This window comes from Pelophylax lessonae (genome assembly GCF_965119305.1).
Source record: "Pelophylax lessonae genome assembly, chromosome: 13".
NCBI lineage: Eukaryota > Metazoa > Chordata > Amphibia > Anura > Ranidae > Pelophylax > Pelophylax lessonae.
The window spans coordinates 115506108-115526712 of NC_138780.1; positions in this window are offsets into that span (position 1 = coordinate 115506108).

Sequence of the window (20605 nt, forward strand, 5' to 3'; positions counted from 1 at the left end):
AGAGACTTGGTTCGACCCCTCACATGACTGGCTGGCCAATATCCAAGGGTATTCGGTGTACCGGAAGGACAGGGTAGGAAAAAGAGGGGGAGGGGTATGTCTCTATGTCAAGAACAATATAAAGGTGATAGAAAGGAGTGACATTACGGATGGGATGAGCATGGATTTAGAATCTGTGTGGGTAGAAATCCATAGGGAAGGAGAAAAGGGAAAAGTAATTGTGGGGGTTTGCTATAGGCCACCTAACCAAGGGGAGGAGGTAGAGCTGGAATTTTTAGCACGAATGGGTAAAGTGGCAAAATTGGGATCAGTCATCATATTGGGGGACTTCAATTATCCCGACATTGACTGGGATGAGGGGATTACACACTCACAGAAGGCCCGTCTATTCACGGAAACCTTACAGGACAACTACATGTCACAGTTGGTGGATTCTCCGACTAGAGAAAACGCAGTCCTCGATCGATTGATCACTAATGACCCAGACCTAATCTCGCAGGTAGGAGTCCAGGACAACCTGGGCTCTAGCGATCACAGGATGATCACATTTAGTATAAATAACAATATAACAAGGCAAGTGGGGAATATAAGAACCCTAAATTTCAGAAGGGCAAACTTTCCAAAATTGTACTCATGTCACGGAACCATGAACCAGGCGTACAACAACAGAAGTGAAAATAAGAAAGCTTTATTGAAAAACAAGCTGTAAAGCAAAAGTCCAAACGGATGGCGAAACTGATGCAGAGTCTTTTGCGAAGCCAGGGGTCAGGAACCAGCAGGGTAGTCAGACGAAGCCAGGATCAGGAACCAGCAGGGTAGTCAGACGAAGCCAGGATCAGGAACCAGCAGGGTAGTCAGACGAAGCCAGGAACAGGAACCAGGAGCAGCAGCAGTCTTAGAAGCATGTGAACACAGGAGGACCAAGCAGGGAACTGAAGCCACAGACCTCCTATATATATGAGCTAGGCATCCAGCTCCTCCCAGTGGGAAGGAGGAGCCGCAGGGTGGGAGGCTACAAGAAACCCAAAAAACCAAGATGGCCGCCAGCACATGTCAAACGAAGGAGAACAGCAAGAAGGTAAGACCATGACAGTACCTCCCCCTCAAGGGCCCCTCCTCCGCGGAGTAAAGAACGGTTTCTGAGGGAAGCGTGCGTGGAAGGCTCTGAGCAAGGCAGGAGCATGAACATCTGCGGAGGGAACCCAGGAACGCTCCTCTGGACCATAACCACGCCAATGAACCAAAAACTGCACCCGACCGCGGACCAGGCGTGAGTCCAGGATATTGCTCACCTCATACTCCTCACGATTGCCCACTCGGACCGGACGAGGCCGAGGAACCGAGGAAGTGAAACGATTACACACCAGTGGCTTCAACAGGGAGACATGAAACACGTTGGAGATCCGCATGCCAGGAGGAAGCGCAAGGGCATAGGCTACCGGGTTTACCCTGCGAAGCACTCGGAAGGGACCAACAAAGCGAGGCGCCAGCTTGGGAGTGGGCACTTGAAGGTTGAGGTTGCGGGTGGACAACCATACACGGTCTCCGGCCTGGTAGGAAGGAGCAGGCGCTCGTCTGCGATCAGCCTGGAGTCTCTGGCGCTGCGCAGAGACCTCAAGGGACCTCTGGATCTGTACCCAAGAAGCACGTAGGACGGAAAGGTGATCCTCCACAGCCGGAATATCCTGGGGAGAAAATACCTCCGGTAACACGGCAGGTTGGAACCCATAGTTGGCCATGAAGGGAGACGTCCCAGAGGAAGAGTTCACCGCCGTGTTCCTGGCAAACTCAGCCCAAGGCAGGAGGTCAACCCAATTGTCTTGGTGATCGGAGACATAGCAACGAAGGAATTGCTCCAAGGCCTGATTGGATCGTTCTGCGGCCTAATTGGACTGAGGGTGGTAGGCCGAGGAGAAGGAGAGATGAATCCCCAACTGGGAGCAAAAGGCGCGCCAGAACCTGGACACAAACTGACTCCCCCGATCCGACACAATCTCCTTGGGCAAACCGTGCAACCGGAAGACCTCCCTGGCAAAAATCGTGGCCAACTCCTGTGCAGAGGGTAACTTCTTGAGAGGAACACAGTGGCACATTTTGGAAAACCGATCCACAATCATGAGAATGACCGTATGGCCTCTGGATGCAGGGAGGTCCACAATGAAATCCATCCCCAGGTGTGACCATGGGCGCTCCCCGGTGGCTAAGGGTTGCAGAAGGCCCAACGGAAGGTGCCGAGGAGACTTACTCTGGGCACAAACGGAGCATGCCGCTACATATGCGGCGATGTCGGAACGTAGGGAAGGCCACCAGAACAGACGTGAAACAGCCCAGGACAGCTGATTCTTTCCAGGATGCCCCGCGGTCTTGGAGTTATGGTAGGTTCGCAACAACCGAGTGCGCAACTCCTCAGGCACAAAACATCTGCCGTTGGGTCTCCCAGAGGGAGCACCAGATTGAGCCGCCAAAATCTGCTCACCCAGGGGAGAGGTCAGGCTGGTGCGAATGGCGGCCAGGATCTGATTCGGAGGTATGACCGAAGTCGGAATCGACTCCTCCCTGGACAGGTCGGAGTACTGCCGTGATAAGGCATCCGCCCTGATGTTCTTGGAACCGGGTAGGTAGGAGACCACGTAATTAAAACGTGACAAGAACAGAGCCCATCTGGCCTGACGTGGTGTCAATCTCTTGGCCTCAGAGAGGTAGGTCAGATTCTTGTGGTCCGTCAGGATGAGGCCCGGAACCACCGAACCCTCGAGCAAGTGCCTCCATTCTTTAAGAGCCTGCACGATGGCCAATAACTCCCTGTCACCAATCTGGTAGTTGCACTCCGCGGAAGACAGTTTCCGGGAGTAAAACCCACAAGGAAGCAGAGGACCCTCTGGTGTTCTACGCTGAGACAGAAGGGCGCCTACTCCCGTCTCAGACGCGTCCACCTCGAGGACAAAGGGCAACCCAGGGTTGGGATGCGACAGAATCGGAGCTGACACAAAGGCGGACTTTAGAGCCTCAAAAGCTCGGATGGCCTCGGGCGGCCAGACCTGGGAATTACTGCCCTTCCTGGTCAGATCCGTGAGAGGCTTGGCTAGCATGGAAAAGTCCCTGATGAACTTCCGATAATAATTGGCGAAGCCCAAAAAGCGCTGCAGGGAGCGAAGACCACTGGGCTGGGGCCACTGTAAGACAGCCGAAACCTTCTCAGGATCCATGGAGAACCCCTCAGCGGAAATGATGTAACCTAAGAAGGTTACCTGGGATCGGTGAAATTCGCATTTCTCAAGCTTACCGAACAGCTTGTTCTCTCGTAACCGTTGCAACACTCGTTTGACATCCAGAATGTGGGTCTCCATGGACTCAGAATATACCAAGATGTCATCCAAATAGACCACCACACACTGCTGCAACAGGTCACGGAAAACATCGTTGATGAATTCCTGAAAGACTGCGGGCGCATTGCACAGCCCAAAGGGCATAACCAAGGATTCATAATGACCGGTCCTGGTGTTAAACGCGGTCTTCCACTCATCGCCCGCCTTGATCCTTACGAGGTTATAGGCCGCCCTCAGGTCGAGTTTGGTAAAGACCGTGGCCCCTTTAAGGCGATCGAACAGCTCGGAAATCAAGGGTATCGGGTAAGCGTTCTTGATCGTGATGCGATTGAGACCCCTGTAATCGATGCAAGGCCTCAACTCACCGCCCTTCTTTTTCACAAAGAAAAATCCAGCCCCTGCCGGGGACGAGGATTTGCGAATGTGTCCGCGTGAAAGCGCCTCCCTCACGTACTCCTCCATGGCCTCATTCTCCGCTACCGACAGTGGATAGACTTTGCCACGGGGAGGAACGGCACCAGATTGTAACTCGATGGCACAATCGTATGGGCGGTGCGGAGGTAGGGCAACCGCGCGCACCTTATTGAATACATCCCGGTACTCCTCGTATTCAGGGGGCAACAGAGAGTCCGAGGAAGTACACAGCAACTTGACAGGCCCAAGGATGCAACTAGCCCCACACTGCGGTGACCACGAGAGGATCTCGGCCGATCTCCAATCGAAAATCGGATTATGCTTCTGGAGCCAGGGGTACCCCAAGACCACCGAGTAGTGTGGAGACGAAATAACCTGGAAGCAGACCGACTCTCTGTGGACGGCACCAATGGCTAACCCCACTGGAAGGGTCTCATGAGTCACGTGTGGCGGCAGAAGGGGTCTGCCGTCTATCGCCTCAAGAGCCAGAGGAGAACCTCGAGCCTGCAGAGGAATGGAATTGGCGGCAGCGAACACACTATCAATGAACAAACCACCAGCACCAGAGTCCACCAACGCCTGGGTCGTCACCGAGCCCCCGACCCAGGAGAGGACAACAGTGATCAGTGGTTTGTCAACACGGGAAACCGGGGACGAGGAGACTCCACCCAAGATCTGCCCCCGACAGGATCTCAGGTGCGAGCGTTTCCCGGACGGTTCGGACATGCCAACCGAAAATGCCCACCGAGACCACAGTACATGCATCGGCCCTCGCGTCTCCGGAGTACCCTCTCCCCCTCGGACAGGCGAGCAAACCCCAGCTGCATGGGTTCACCCCCAGACAAGTCATCCCCAGGAGGCGTGGGCAACAAAGGTAGGCGCCAATCTGTTAGGAGGCCTCCGCAGACTCTCCTTAAAGGAAGGTCTCTCCCTGAGTCTGGTGTCAATCAAAATCAGGAAAGAAATAAGAGACTCGAGCTCCACTGGTAGGTCCTTAGCTGCAACCTCATCCTTCAAGGCATCCGAGAGACCATGAGAGAAAGCAGCGACCAGAGCCTCATTATTCCAGCCCACCTCTGCTGCCAGGGTACGAAACTCAATGGCGTATTCAGCTACGGATCGTGAACCCTGTCTGATGGACATAAGGAGCTTCGCAGCAGAGGCAGCACGAGCCGGCACATCGAATACCTTCCGAAGAGAAGCAACAAAACCGGAAAACTCGGCAACCACCGGATTGTTGTTCTCCCATAAAGGGCTAGCCCAGGCCAAGGCCTTGTCCGAGAGCAGCGAGATTAAGAAGCCCACCTTTGATCTCTCAGTAGGAAAGGCATGTGGCAGCAACTCGAAATAAATGCCCACCTGGTTAAGGAAACCTCGGCACTGAGTTGGCTCTCCCCCAAAGCGCTGTGGAAGGGGGGCAGAACCGGACATACCCCGAAACACCGCAGGCGCAACAACAGGTGTCGGGGTAGACTCTGGCGCAACAACCGGAGCGGCAGTAGGAGCGGGCCCAGGAGCGACAACCGACCCATCGGCAACGGGAGCGAAATGAGCCGTGCGTTCAAGCAGGGTTTGCAACGCCACGGCGAACTGACCCAACAGGAGATCCTGCTGATCAAGTCTGGCAACCAGCGAGGGTAGTGAGGATGGCCCTGTACCGTCAGAATTCATGGCCTGTGGTACCGTGCGTTCAAGCAGGGTTTGCAACGCCACGGCGAACCGACCCAACAGGTGATCCTGCTGATCAAGTCTGGCAACCAGCGTGGGTAGCGAGGATGGCCCTGTACCGTCAGAATTCATGGCTTGGTCCTAATGTCACGGAACCATGAACCAGACGTACAACAACAGAAGTGAAAATAAGAAAGCTTTATTGAAAAACAAGCTGTAAAGCAAAAGTCCAAACGGATGGCGAAACTGATGCAGAGTCTTTTGCGAAGCCAGGGGTCAGGAACCAGCAGGGTAGTCAGACGAAGCCAGGATCAGGAACCAGCAGGGTAGTCAGACGAAGCCAGGATCAGGAACCAGCAGGGTAGTCAGACGAAGCCAGGAACAGGAACCAGTAGCAGCAGCAGTCTTAGAAGCATGTGAACACAGGAGGAACAAGCAGGGAACTGAAGCCACAGACCTCCTATATATATGAGCTAGGCATCCAGCTCCTCCCAGTGGGAAGGAGGAGCCGCAGGGTGGGAGGCTACAAGAAACCCAGAAACCAAGATGGCCGCCAGCACATGTCAAACGAAGGAGAACAGCAAGAAGGTAAGACCATGACAACTCATTGATGGAAAGGGTAAACTGGGACCAAACCCTGGGATCACTGACCACTGAGGATAAATGGGAATGCTTTAGGAAGATATTAAGCAAATGCATCTTGCAGTGCATTCCTATGGGAAATAAATTTAGAAGAGACAAAGCCAAACCTGGCTGGCTAAACCGTAGCGTCAAAAAACTTATTAGGGGAAAAAAATTGGCCTTCAAGAAATATAAATCAGAGGGCACAGTATCGGCTTTCGAGCAATAGAAGGAGGCAAATAAGAAAAGTAAACACGAAATCAAGATGGCCAAAATCAACTTTGAGAGACAAATAGCGGAGGATAGTAAGAAAAACCCAAAGAAATTCTTTAAATATATCAACAGCAAAAAACTAAGGCAGAGCATATTGCACACATAATTAACAATGATGGGAGGATGGTTACAGAGGACACTGAAAAAGCAACCGTGCTGAATGCTTTTTTATCGTCAGTCTTTACACAGGAAAAGGAGGGGTACACTGACCATGACTGTATGGTTAGTAGTAATACACAGGACTTGCCACTATGGCTAACAGAGGGTGAAATCAGGGAAAGGCTGGATAAACTGAACACAAACAAATCACCAGGCCCGGATGGCGTACATCCGAGAGTACTCAAGGAACTCAGTAAGGTTATATCTAGACCACTGTTCCTGATCTTTGCTGACAGTATTAGGACAGGAGATGTACCAGGGGATTGGAGGAAAGCTAACGTAATTCCAATATTCAAAAAGGGGCAGAGGCATATCCCTGGAAATTATAGGCCTGTCAGTTTGACATCAGTAGTGTGTAAACTACTGGAGGGGATGATAAGGGACTATATCGTAGAGTTTGCTAAAGACAACAACATCATCAGCAGTAATCAGCACGGGTTTACAAATGGGCGTTCTTGTCAAACCAATCTCTTAGCATTCTACGAGGAGGTGAGCTGTGAGCTAGATAGGGGCAGACCAGTGGATGTGGTGTACTTGGATTTCGCTAAGGCGTTTAATACAGTTCCCCACAAGCGCTTAATTTATAAAATAAGGTCTGCAGGTATCGACAGCAGGGTTTGCTCTTGGATACGAAACTGGCTAAAAGGCCGTATCCAAAGGGTGGTAATAAACAGCGCATACTCAGACTGGTCTGAGGTAGTAAGTGGGGTGCCCCAGTGCTCAGTCCTGGGACCAACCTTGTTCAATTTATTCATAAACAACATTGAGGACGGGATCAGTAGTTCGTTATCAGTTTTTGCAGATGACACAAAATTGGCCAGGGCAATAACTGCACAGCATGAAGCAGATATCCTACAGAATGACCTGGACAAAATAACGGAGTGGGCAACGACATGGCAAATGAGGTTTAACGTGGAGAAGTGTAAGGTTTTGCACTTGGGGACTAAAAACATAAAAACACAATACACGTTAGGAGGGGAACCCTTGGGGGAATCAAAAATGGAGAAGGATCTGGGAGTCTTGGTTGATGATAGATTAGGCAACAGCATGCAATGTCAAGCGGCAGCTGCCAAAGCCAGCAGATTATTAGCATGCATAAAAAAAGGGATGTATTCCAGAGATAAGACTATAATCCTTCCACTTTATAAAATTCTGGTCCGACCGCATCTGGAGTATTCTGTCCAGTTCTGGTCGCCAGTCCTCAGGAGGGATGTGTTGGAGCTGGAGAGAGTCCAAGGAAGGGCAACTAAACTGATTAGGGGATTGGAGGACCTTAACTATGAAGAGCGTCTGCAATCGCTCGATTTATTCTCCCTGGAGAAGAGACGTCTGAGGGGGGACATGATAGCAATTTATAAATATCTTAATGGGGATCTCAGCTTAGAAAAAAAGCTGTTCATTCGAAGGGATTGCATGAGGACTCGAGGCCATACAATGCGATTAGAGGAGAAGCGTTTTAACCTCAGGCAACGAGGGGGGTTCTTTACTGTTAGGGCTACAAGATTGTGGAGGTGGTTTCTGCGGGAAGTATGGTGGCTTTCAAAAGACTCTTAGACTTACATCTCAAGGATCAGGACATTAAGGGCTATGTGAGATGATTACAGCCACACCTACACAGGTTGAACTGGATGGACTATTGTCTTTATTCAACCTCACCTACTATGTAACTATGTAACTATGTATCCGTTTAAGAGTGAACAAATTAAAACATCTAGAGTCGGTTCCTATAGTCGATGCAGCCTTGATGAGGTTGGTGAAGCATGTCACCCTTCTGCTAGAGGATTCGGCATCCTTCAAAGATGGCCTTAACAGGCGAATTGACACTGACCTCAAGAGGATCTATATTATGGCAGGCATGGCCCTTGTGGCTATGTCTAAAGCAATAAAGGTTTGGACAGATAATGTGGATGCAGCCCTGAGAAGTGTCCCCAAAGAAGTGGCCAGAGGTTCAGCTGTTCATGAACTAAGGCTGGCGGCAGCTTTCCTAGGGGAGGCCTTTATTGACATTATCCGGCTGGTGGCTCGGGTTTCTTCTGTCACGGCCAAGCGCGCCTTATGGCTGCGTCCTTGGCTACCCGATCCTGCCTCTAAACAGGCATGGTGTAGGATCTCCTTTGAGGGTTCCTCTCTTTTCAGCAATAAACTAGACAGTGCCATCACCCGTGCCACAGGTGGCAGGTCGGGTTCTTCCCCAGGATCGACGCCTACTGAACCGGAAGAGGGCTCAGTGCAGGAAGAGTTTGGATCTTGCAAGGGAAGTCTGCCTCTATAGGCCTGGCCGTGAATTCAGGAAGACCTGGAAAAGAAACCAGTTGGCTGGTCAGAAGTTTTCAAAGGGAGCGTCTTCAGGCGGCAGGGAAGCCACTAAATCCTTTGATATTGGGCCTGTCCAGACGACTGTAGTAGGCGCTCGCTTGCTCCACTTTTTGCACGTCTGGGCAGCCTCGATCAGGGACCACTGGGCCTTCAAAGCGGTCTCCTCTGATAATGCTTGGGCATTCAGCAGCCCTCCTATGCTCTGATTTATACCCACAACCCTCCCACGTTCAGAAGAGAGAAGGCAGATTCTCCTATCCTATGTGGATTCACTGGTTGCTCAGGGCACTTTTGTTATGATTTATCAAATGATCTGAAATGTTCAGAATATGTTTGCATAGATAGTCTTCTATTGCGTGAAGATTGGGGAAAATTGGTTAACATTTAAGCTCTTTTTTGTACGTTAAGCCACATTAAGCTCCCCAAAAAACAAGCTTAATGTCCCTAGTTTGCCTAGTAGAAGACCAAAATGCATGAAACTTCTAGGATAGATTAGGAAAGGTACAAATGTAGGCAGTGCAAATATTCAGGGCAATTGATTAAGATTTAGGGAGTTTATTACACATTAAGCTACATTAAGCCATTTTTGCATCAAATGTTTTAGGATGTCCCCAAAAACCTTTTCCCAAAGACTGCCTTCCTGGTGGCCATCACTTCGGCAAAAAAGGTCTCTGAAATTAGCGCTCTGGGATGCAAGGAGCCGTTTCTGACGTTCTTCCCCAACCGTGTGGTGCTGATTCACATGCTGGGTTCAAACCCCAAGGTTTCTTCTGTTTTCAATGAACACCAAGAGATCGTCCTGCCAACATTTAGGTCACCCAAGAGCCCTAATGCTCATCCTCTAGATGTGGGAAAGGTCCTGAAACTATATTTGGAAGCCACAGCTCCCTTCCTACAGTCCGACCATCTGTTCATTCTCATCCATAGAAAGAACAAGTATTTGCTTGCCTCTCCAAGATCCATTGTGGCTTGGATTGTTTAGACCATTCCGTGGGCCTATAGAGCTAAGGGCTTGGTGCCTTCGGAGTCGGTGACTGCTCATTCAACCAAAGGGATCTACATCATGGGCAGTCTCATGCCTTCAGCTTGGAAGTAATTAATTCCATTGGAACTTGTATTACCAATCTTGTCCACAAGATGCCACTGTGACATAGACTGTTATACAGCACTTTATGGTACTTCCTGTTTTCTATTGCTGGATTAGTTCCTCCCCTCTCTGAGGAGAATCTCCAGTTTAGATTTACCTCAGGAAAGAGAAGACAGTATATGAGGTTCCTGTGGGAAGATTCCTGAACCCCTTTTGAAGCATCGCTGGTATGCTCAGAACTGTCAGTTATATACTCAATGCATATGTTTGTTAATGTTTATATACTGACTGTATGCTTTGTCTGTTTATTTCCAGTTTCACCATATTCTTAATCCTATCTGATCAGTCCTCTCTCATATTCACAATCCTATTTGCATATCCATCTGACTTGTAACCTGCTTCATGTGATCATGATTCTTCACTGGAATAAAGCCTTAAGTTACAAAAGGACTGGTTATTGTAGGATTATATGTTTAGCTGTATGTTGAGCTGCACACGCCTGGGGCATACGTGTAGTGAGAACAGAACAGTGAAACAGCGGCTATCCAGCAAGTGGGATTTAGGACAGAGACTATACAGAGGCCTGCTACTCTGCCAGCGCAGTCATCTGCATATGCAATACAGCAGTCTCTACACAGTCAAGCATTCCTGCAAGCATCATGTCACATAGCCAAACATCCTCACTCAAGACAAGGTCCCGAGTTTCCGGCTCCTCTAGATCTTCCTCCTCAAGCAATGCACTCGCCATAGCACGTGCGAAAGCTGAAGCCGCCAAGGCCCGAGCAGCCTTTGCTGAGCAAGAAATGCAGATTAAACAGGAGAAAGTGAAGTTAGAGGCTGAGGAAGCCCTCCTAGAAGTAGCCCTAGAGAAACTGACTGTAGAGAAGGAAGTAGCAGCAGCCGTAGCTGAAGCAGACGCCTTAGAATTAGCTGTATACCCGAGAAGTGAACGCAGCAGACGCAGCAACATTCTCGATCCAGCAGCTGAAACTCCAAATTCTCTACAACAAACTTCAGATTACATCAATCAACATTTTAAAACAAGCAGTGTCAAAGATGACATCAAAGAGACAAGCCAAAGACACTCCACGGTACCGCCGCAAGTCAGTGACAAGCCTCAAGCCTGCAAATGGGAGAAATCCATGCAAAGTGGATTTCTCCTATGGGGAGTCTCCTACGACAGACTCCCCATAGGTGAGATAATAGAATCACCTTCAAATCGCCCTCCAGAACCAACGCCCAAGTCAGAACGGTACATCAGCGGACAGCTCGGTGCCAGCAAAAGGTATGACTACACACAGCCATCTTACCATGACAACACACAACAGGCTAACCAAGCCACCATAGACTTTGCAAGGTTCTTTGCACGACGCGAGTTAGTCACCAAAGGACTTGAAAAGTTTAATGACCGCCCTGAAAACTACAGAGCCTGGCGGTCATCCTTTCAAAACACTATCAGAGACTTAGGGCTATCTTGCAGCGAAGAGATAGATCTCCTGATCAAATGGCTTGGAAATGAGTCTGCCGAACATGCCAGGCGAATCAGGACAATAAATATAAACTACCCAGACACTGGTCTTAGAACAATCTGGGATAGACTTGATGAGTGTTATGGTTCAGCAGAAGCAGTAGAAAATGCATTATTCAAAAGACTTGATAACTTTCCCAGAATACCTAGCAAAGCCTACCATAAACTTAGAGAGTTAAGTGAATTGTTAATGGAACTTCAAGTAGCTAAATCCGAGGGAGACTTACAAGGACTTGCATTCCTTGACACAGCCAGAGGTGTCAATCCCATTGTGCTAAAGTTACCCTATAACTTGCAAGAGCAGTGGATTACACATGGATCCCGATATAAAAGACAACATGATGGTCCATTCCCTCCTTTTTCTGTTTTTGTGGACTTTGTGTGCCAGCAAGCTAAAACTAGAAATGATCCAAGTTTTGATTTTACGCTGTTGTGTGCTGCTCCTGTGGGACTTAATCCTCGCAAACCTCCAGTAGCAGTACACAAAACTAATGTGTCTCCTCCAGGTTCCTTTCACAGGTCTGCAAATTTCCAAAACTCAGAAACAAAGGTCCAAGATCCTGGTAAGCAGTGTCCCTTGCATCGGAAGCCACATCCTCTACTAAAATGCAGAGCCTTCAGAGAGAAAACCCTGCAGGACCGCAAAGCCTTCCTCAAGGAGAATCACATCTGCTACAGGTGCTGCTCTTCAACATCTCATCTCGCCAAGGACTGTAAGGTCAGTTTGAAATGCACAGAATGTGACAGCTCAGATCACAACACAGGGTTACATCCTGGGCCAGCTCCATGGACTTTACAACACACCCTCAGCACTAGTGAGCACGGCGGGGAGGAGGAGCACACCACCACAACTACACCAGAGGTCACTTCACAATGTACAGAGATATGCAAAGGAGCCATGGGTCCTGCTCCAAAATCTGCCTAGTCAGAGTCTACCCAGCAGGCCAAAAAGACAAAGCTATTAAGCTTTATGTAATCCTGGATGACCAAAGTAACAAGTCATTAGCCAGCTCAACTTTCTTTGACATGTTCGGCATTAAAGGTCCCAGCATTCCCTACTCCTTGAAAACTTGTGCAGGAATAGTGGAGACGGCTGGTAGGAGAGCATCTGGCTACCAGATCGAGTCCATCGACGGGCGATCTCGCTTGTCTTTGCCAACTCTTATCGAATGCAATCAGATCCCTGATCACAGATCTGAAATTCCTACACCAGATGTAGCGCCTAATCACCCACACTTGAAACGCATAGCACATCTGATACCAGAACTTGATCCTCAGGCTCAGATTATCCTACTCCTCGGGAGAGATATCTTACAAGCCCACAAATCAAGAGCTCAAATTAATGGTCCCAATAACGCTCCTTATGCTCAGAAGTTAGACCTCGGATGGGTCATCATAGGAGATGTCTGTCTAGGAAGCGTGCACAAACCTAACTCCATTAGCAGCATGCTCACAAATACCCTAGAGAATGGACGTCCCTCTCTTTTCCAGCCATGCCACAACCATTTCCTTGTTAAGGAATCAGCCTACGCCACCCACTCATCTTGTCCCTTCACAAGCCTCACTAGTGACAACTTTGCCTGTGACAGTGACCAAGACCATTTAGGGTGAACAGTCTTTCAGAGAACCAAAGATGACAATCGTGTGGCAATGTCTATCGAAGACAAACTCTTCTTAGAATTAATGGAGCAAGGTCTAGTCAAAGACAGCACAAACAGCTGGGTCGCACCTCTTCCCTTCAGACCACACCACAGAGACAACGCTTACCCAACAACAAAGAACAAGCGCTACAACGTTTTGCTTCCCTTAGACATAATTTACAAAGAAAGCCAGAGATGAGGGAACATTTCTTTTCTTTCATGGGGAAGATCTTTGAGAACGGTCATGCCGAGGTGGCTCCCACCCCTAAAGACTCTGAAGAGTGTTGGTATCTCCCTATATTCGGAGTGTACCAACCTAAAAAGCCAGGTCAAATTAGAGTAGTGTTTGACTCTAGTGCCAAATACAAGGGTATCTCCTTAAACGATGTCCTCTTGACAGGCCCAGACCTTAACAACAAACTCCTGGGAGTGCTCTTACGCTTCCGCAAAGATTCTATTGCCTTCATAGCCGACATCCAGCAGATGTTCCATTGTTTCTTGGTCAGAGAGGAAGACAGGAAATTCCTAAGGTTCCTTTGGTTCCAAGACAATGATCCTTCAAAAGGTATCTCAGAGTATCGCATGAGGGTACACATCTTTGGCAATAGCCCTTCACCTGCAGTCGCTATCTACGGACTCAGACATTCCGCCCAAGAAGGCGAACTTGAGTTTGGCTCAGATGCAAGACAATTAGTAGAGAAAGACTTTTATGTGGATGACTGTTTAAAATCCTTACCTTCCAGTGAGTCTGCAATCTGTCTTCTTAAAAGAGCGCAGGAAATGCTCGCTTGCTCCAATCTCAGGCTTCACAAGATTGCTTCTAACAGCAAAGAGGTAATGGAAGCTTTCCCCGCTCAAGACCATTCCAGTGATCTAAAGGACTTAGATCTGGGTACAGACTCTTTACCTGTACTGTGCAGTCTAGGTCTACTTTGGGACTTGAAATCTGATTCCTTTGCCTTCCAAGTAAATGGAGAAGAAAGACCCTTCACTCGCAGAGGTGTCTTGTCTACAATCAATAGCCTGTACGATCCATTAGGATTTGCGGCACCTGTTACAATTCAAGGCAAAGCCTTACTTAGAGACTTGATTCGTGAAACATCCGACTGGGATGCCCCACTACCCCTTGATAAGAGGAACTCTTGGGTAGAGTGGAGGGACTCTCTATCAGTCTTATCTGATCTCCATGTTTCACGCCCATATGCTCCTGTACCTTCTACAGAGATACAGAGTCAATACCTTTGCATATTCTGTGATGCTTCTGTGAAGGCAATAGCTGCTGTAGCCTACCTAAGGACTGTTAACACTACAGCACGATGCCACATAGGATTCATCATGGGCAAAGCAAAGCTTGCTCCACACCCCGAGCATACTATACCTAGGCTAGAACTTTGTGCTGCAGTACTAGCTGTTGAACTAGCAGAGCTAATAACCTCAGAGATGGACATTGACCTCAAGGATGTTCAACTCTACACAGACAGCAAAGTAGTTCTAGGCTACATCTACAATGAGACCAGACGTTTCTACGTTTATGTCAACAACAGAGTGTTGAGGATTAGGAGAACCACCAGTCCAACACAATGGCACTATGTACCTACTGACTACAACCCTGCAGACCATGCTACAAGAGCTGTTGCTGCATGTAACCTTAAAGACACAACATGGTTTACAGGACCTGCATTCTTGTACGATGCAGAACAAACCTTTCCTAAAAGTGACACTATTGAACTGGTAGATCCAGACTCAGATACTGACATCCGCCCTGAGATCTCAACATTTCATACTGCAACTTCAGACTGACAGCTTAAATCTGACAGATTTACCAGATTCTCAAAGTGGAAGACACTTGTTCGAGCTATTTCTTGTCTTATCCATATAGCTCGCTCCTTTAAAGGTGACTCAAACAGCTGTGACCGCAAGGGATGGCACCATTGCCAAAGGATCAGTTCAGCACTAGAGCTACAGCAGTCTCAGGATCTTATCATCCGCACTGTACAGCATGAAGCATATGCTAAGGAGATTGACTGTACCTTGAACGGAAAACATATCCCTAGACACAGTGCCCTGAGGAAACTCAACCCATTCCTTGATCAAAATGGACTACTTAGGGTAGGTGGTCGTCTAAGACAAGCCAACCTAGATTCAGATGAGCGAAACCCTCTAATAGTTCCTGGTCACCACCACATCGCTCACTTGATTGTGTCACGTCAAGTGGAAGTCAAGACCCAGAGAAACAAGGAGACCAAGTTGTTCCTCAGACCAGTTTCTGAACCGATCTTGTTGTTATCATCTGAGGAATAAATAGTGGTATCTGATGATACCAGACGGGGAGTGTCATGCCTTCAGCTTGGAAGTAATTAATTCCATTGGAACTTGTATTACCAATCTTGTCCACAAGATGCCACTGTGACATAGACTGTTATACAGCACTTTATGGTACTTCCTGTTTTCTATTGCTGGATTAGTTCCTCCCCTCTCTGAGGAGAATCTCCAGTTTAGATTTACCTCAGGAAAGAGAAGACAGTATATGAGGTTCCTGTGGGAAGATTCCTGAACCCCTTTTGAAGCATCGCTGGTATGCTCAGAACTGTCAGTTATATACTCAATGCATATGTTTGTTAATGTTTGTATACTGACTGTATGCTTTGTCTGTTTATTTCCAGTTTCACCATATTCTTAATCCTATCTGATCAGTCCTCTCTCATATTCACAATCCTATTTGCTTATCCATCTGACTTGTAACCTGCTTCATGTGATCATGATTCTCCACTGGAATAAAGCCTTAAGTTACAAAAGGACTGGTTATTGTAGGATTATAGGTTTAGCTGTATGTTGAGCTGCACACGCCTGGGGCATACGTGTAGTGAGAACAGAACAGGCAGCCTCTCAGCACATTGTCCCTGAAATGATCTGCAGAGTGGCTTTGTGGTCTTCAATAACACTTTTATGGCCCATTACTGTATTGAAGCTGCCTCTTTGTCTTCTGTTAACTTTGGTTTGCGAATACTGTCTGTTGATGGTGCAAATTAAACCTTTTTTTTTTTTTTACCAGCATTTGCCCATCTGGGTGTGTGTGGCTAGTTATTTCCCATACGTAAACATATATGTCAGGAAAACTGAAAATTTCCTATCAAATACTTACCATAATTTTCATTTCCTGATGGACTCCATGGCAGCAGGAGTTCCTTCCCATCTGCTGGAGTATGCTAGTCATGGAATGCAGCCCCTAGCACTGAGCAAAATTTATGGGAGTGGGGTCCTATAGGGTGGGAGAGGAGGCGGGGCTAACCCATATATATGCTGCCATGGAGTCCATCAGGAAAGGAAAATTATGTATTTGATAGGTAATTTTCCGCTTTATCTTTTATATACTCTATGCAAGCTTCTAAATAAAGGGAATGAAGGCTGGTTCACATCAGATGTAGTCCAGTGCCTTTTTTAATCTGCATCAAAAATGCATGTGCAGCATTTTCCATGTATTCCAAGGGCCCTAGTTTATACCTGTGCGGATTTTCTGTATAGAACACATCTGGAACCCAGCAAAACCCTTGGAAAACGCACCTGAAAATACATGTAAAGGCACCAAATACACACTAAATTAACATTGTCCAGAGGTTTTTTAAGTATCAAAATAAAAAACAAAAAAATAACAAATGCACTGAAAATGCATCAATAACACGTCTACAGTATATTCCTTTGCAATAACGCAGGAATTGTGGTGTCAACTGCACTTAAAACAAAACTAAACCCAATAATTTAACTGCTTTTTAAAACATTTACATTCAAGGCATGCCATGTAAATGATAACTTTAACATTTCATTTTACTCTCAACCAAACTGTCAAACCATGAAATGGCTGGTGTCATATCTGATCACAAGTGCAGCACCATGGCAACTGTAGATCTACAGAGGTCAAGGTGGCAGTTTCTTCGGCTGTAAAGGATTTTCTGACCTGTTCTGACAGATCCGTGCTGAGACAGACCTGTCAGAGTTCTGCTCTCCTCTATGGGGATATCCGATTCTCCAGATGGATGGAAAATAGGGTCATCATCCATCTGGATTTGGCAGACAGGATCCGAATGAATAGTGGCCGGAGTCAGCGGACATGTCACTGCTGACATTCACCGCGCCATAGGGGTGAATGGAGGGTCCGATCAGGTCCGCCTGAAATAACTGACAGGCGTTCCTGATCAGAAAGCCCATGTGAAAGGGCCCTTAATGGCTTCATTCTTTCTAAACTAAGACATATACAAAATATACCAATAAATACAAAATATATAACATATACAAAACATATACAAATATTAATTTTTATGATTGTGCTGTACATACAGTATATAAGTCATTTGCAGTAAAATCATGCCTATGCTTTTAATATCCAAATGATCTCTATGTCTAATCTACCAGATAAAAGTTGTATGACTCATGGCTCTCTGGTGGCTATATGGCTGGCACTGTGGCGACCTATAAGCATAAGTGAGGACCGCAGCTGTAGGCCAAATGGAGCAGTGGCGGAGCTAGACTTTTAAAAAAGGGGTGGCAAGGTATTATTTTGGGGGGTCAATATACAAAGTGTCCCTTTCAATGCGGTGACCAGCGTGCCATGCCCCCTTCAATGCAGTGACCAGCGTGCCATGCCCCCTTCAATGCAGTGACCAGCGTGCCGTGCCCCCATCAATGCAGTGACCAGCGTGCTGGGCCCCCATCAATGCAGTGACCAGCGTGCCGTGCCCGCATCAATGCAGTGAGCAGCGTGCCGTGCCCCCATCAATGCAGTGACCAGCGTGCTATGCCCCCATCAATGCAGAGAGACTTACCTTACCTGCAGCCGCCGCTTCTCCTCGAATCCTCTTGCCTCCTCCTCAGCGGCTCGGCCAATGGCATGCGTTCGCCTTTTGGCCAATCAGGAGCGGGTCTCAGACAATAACGGGGTGGCAAGGACTTCGTCTGGGGTGACAATTGCACCCCAGCTAGCCCTCTGGCTCCGCTACTGAAAGGGAGACTAGATGTATTGGAGATTCCACAAAATAGTTGAGAAGATTGCTCTCAAATAGGGGGGAGGTTCCCAAATTATTTGGTAATATTTTCATGTACCAGTCTATACTACGACATTTTCGATCATTGCCTTTTGACTTGTTTTGCTATGCTCAAACCCTTGAAATAAACATATCATATATTCAACCTGGGGGAGGGGAGTTATGGACCCATTAAAGGCAGCAAAAGTGCTCCATTTTTATTTTTACAGTATGGATGGAAGTGTCTCTTTATACTGTATGTAAACTCCCTGTTTTGGGTAAAATCTACATACAGTATCATTAACAAGCCCAGGAATGAACTTGAGCACCTTTACTTTAATTGTGTGCTGCCAAAGGTCCAAATGGCCTATTAGCTAAATGCCAAAAACCCCTAGAAAACCCTCCCTATTCATAGTAGAGATGTTGCTACCCCTCAGCTATGCAAATTAGTCAAGTGGTATGATTGCTACACTGACAAAACTACACATTGCCCTCATTCACCCTGCCCAGCCCCTTATTATTAAAAGGTCAAAAGTACACAAGTAACATTTCCAGAACAAAAGCAGAAAGAGAATGTAAAGATGCTAGAATACAGTGAACTGTATGTGATGGGACTGAAATGTAAGATGTATGTATGTGCATTTCATGCAGTGCCAGCCCTACCATGGGTCCGGCTGGGTTCATTGGCTTTGCCGCCCAATATTTTTTTTCAGCAGCTGTGTGTGTCATCCAGGAGTGGCCACTCCGCTGTCCTTTAAAAAAGCTGCTCTGCTGCCCACAACAGGCATACTCATAGTTTTTTGGGAGCAAGGGTGCTTGCACAGTCTAACATTAGCTGTTAAACACCCAAACACACATGAAGAGCTCAGGTGTGTGCTGCCAGGGGTGGGGTACCCACAGGTGACAGAGAGCATTAAAAGATCCCTTCCCCACCAGCTCTGCCAGCAGCCAATATTTGGCCACAGCTTGCGAGGCTTGCATTTCTATTGGGTGGAACTGGAGGAGGGGGTGCGGTCAGCCTCTAGGCTGGCCCAGGCCCAGCCCGGCCAGCCTTCTTCTGCTCTGACTAGGCACTGAAGACAGTGGGAGCACTGGGAGAGAGCAACAGAGAGGTAATAAGTTAGTTTTGTGTGACAGGACAGAAAGGGTGTCCATCATTTTTTGTAGTAGTGGCTGCTGGATGGCCAAATGTTGCATAACCGGTCATGCTCAAAAATCTTTATACAGTCCTAGCTTGCCATTATACTACCCTAGCCTGCCCCTATACTTCCCTATCCAAGTGGCATATCATCCATGGGTGTTCACTGCACACGGGCCCTAAAGGGGTGGGGGCGCCCACTGTGCTGACACACACTGCGTCCTAGGGTGCCACGATGGGGGAGCAATAACATGGTGGTATGTCAAATAATTTTGCATTTAGACAAGGTGCTGTTGCATTTAAATCTGACTTCCTGATAAATGTAATTTTAGTTTATCATGATATAAAATAATGCATGTGGGGGCGTGATTTTTTTTCAGGGGGGGGGGGGGGGATTCATCCTTGGACCCAGGCAGCACAATTTTATGCGCCAGCCCTGGTTTCATGTACTTTTAAATTAGCAGAGAAGTATAGCCAAAGCTTTTTTGGGCTATAATTCTCTTTTGGGTCACAGGACTACATTTAAATCTGTCCACTTGTGACCTAGAGTCAGCTAATAGCAGCAATTGCCCACTATCAGCTGATGGAGCAGAGCTGCAGCAGGCTTGGGAGGAATCCAGAAAATAGTGTATGGAATCCACCTGCTGCCTAATTGAAAGCTAGCCCCACCTTTCAGCAAACGGCTGAGAGCAGGAGCCAGCTCTGCCAACCCCCTCACCAGCCTGGCACTCCCGTGAATGCAGGAGGGGCAGAGCGGAGAGTGGTAACTGACAGTCACTACTTTCCACTGAGAGTGGACTGGGAATGGAGCTATCATGGTCTTAGAGCCAACGTAGGACAGATGTTGCAGCATGGAGGAGAATATGGATGGATTTTTTTTTTTTTTTTTTTAAAAGCCTATACATCCCCTTTAAACCATTTGAAGACCAGGCTTTCTCTGGCACTTTTTGTTTACAAGTTTTATTTGATAGAAAATTACTTGTAACACCATACATTGCAATCGTTCCAATTTGCTATGTCACAAGATAGTTGCGCAGTGGTTTTTCAAAAGCAATTTTTTTTTAAATAATACACCGATTAAAAAAATAAAATAGGAGGCTCCTCCCCACCCACAACTCCAGGCTCCGCCTTCCCATTTATAGCTGATATCTTCAGCCATTATTCCGGTAAACCACAATGTATATACACATATTGCGGTCGGCAAGTGGTTAAACAAATACAGTCGCCATCACAGCTCATGGTAAGAATTTAACAATTCAGTTGTAAACTAGTTTAATGCCGACCTCTTTACTAACCGCCTTACTATAATAAATTGTGCCAATTCCGCCATATTGCCTTTTAGGGGATGGAGATCAATGGAGATGGTCACGTTCCTCCATTGTCAGGAACACCAGGTATTTAGTGGTAGTTCTAAGGGAGC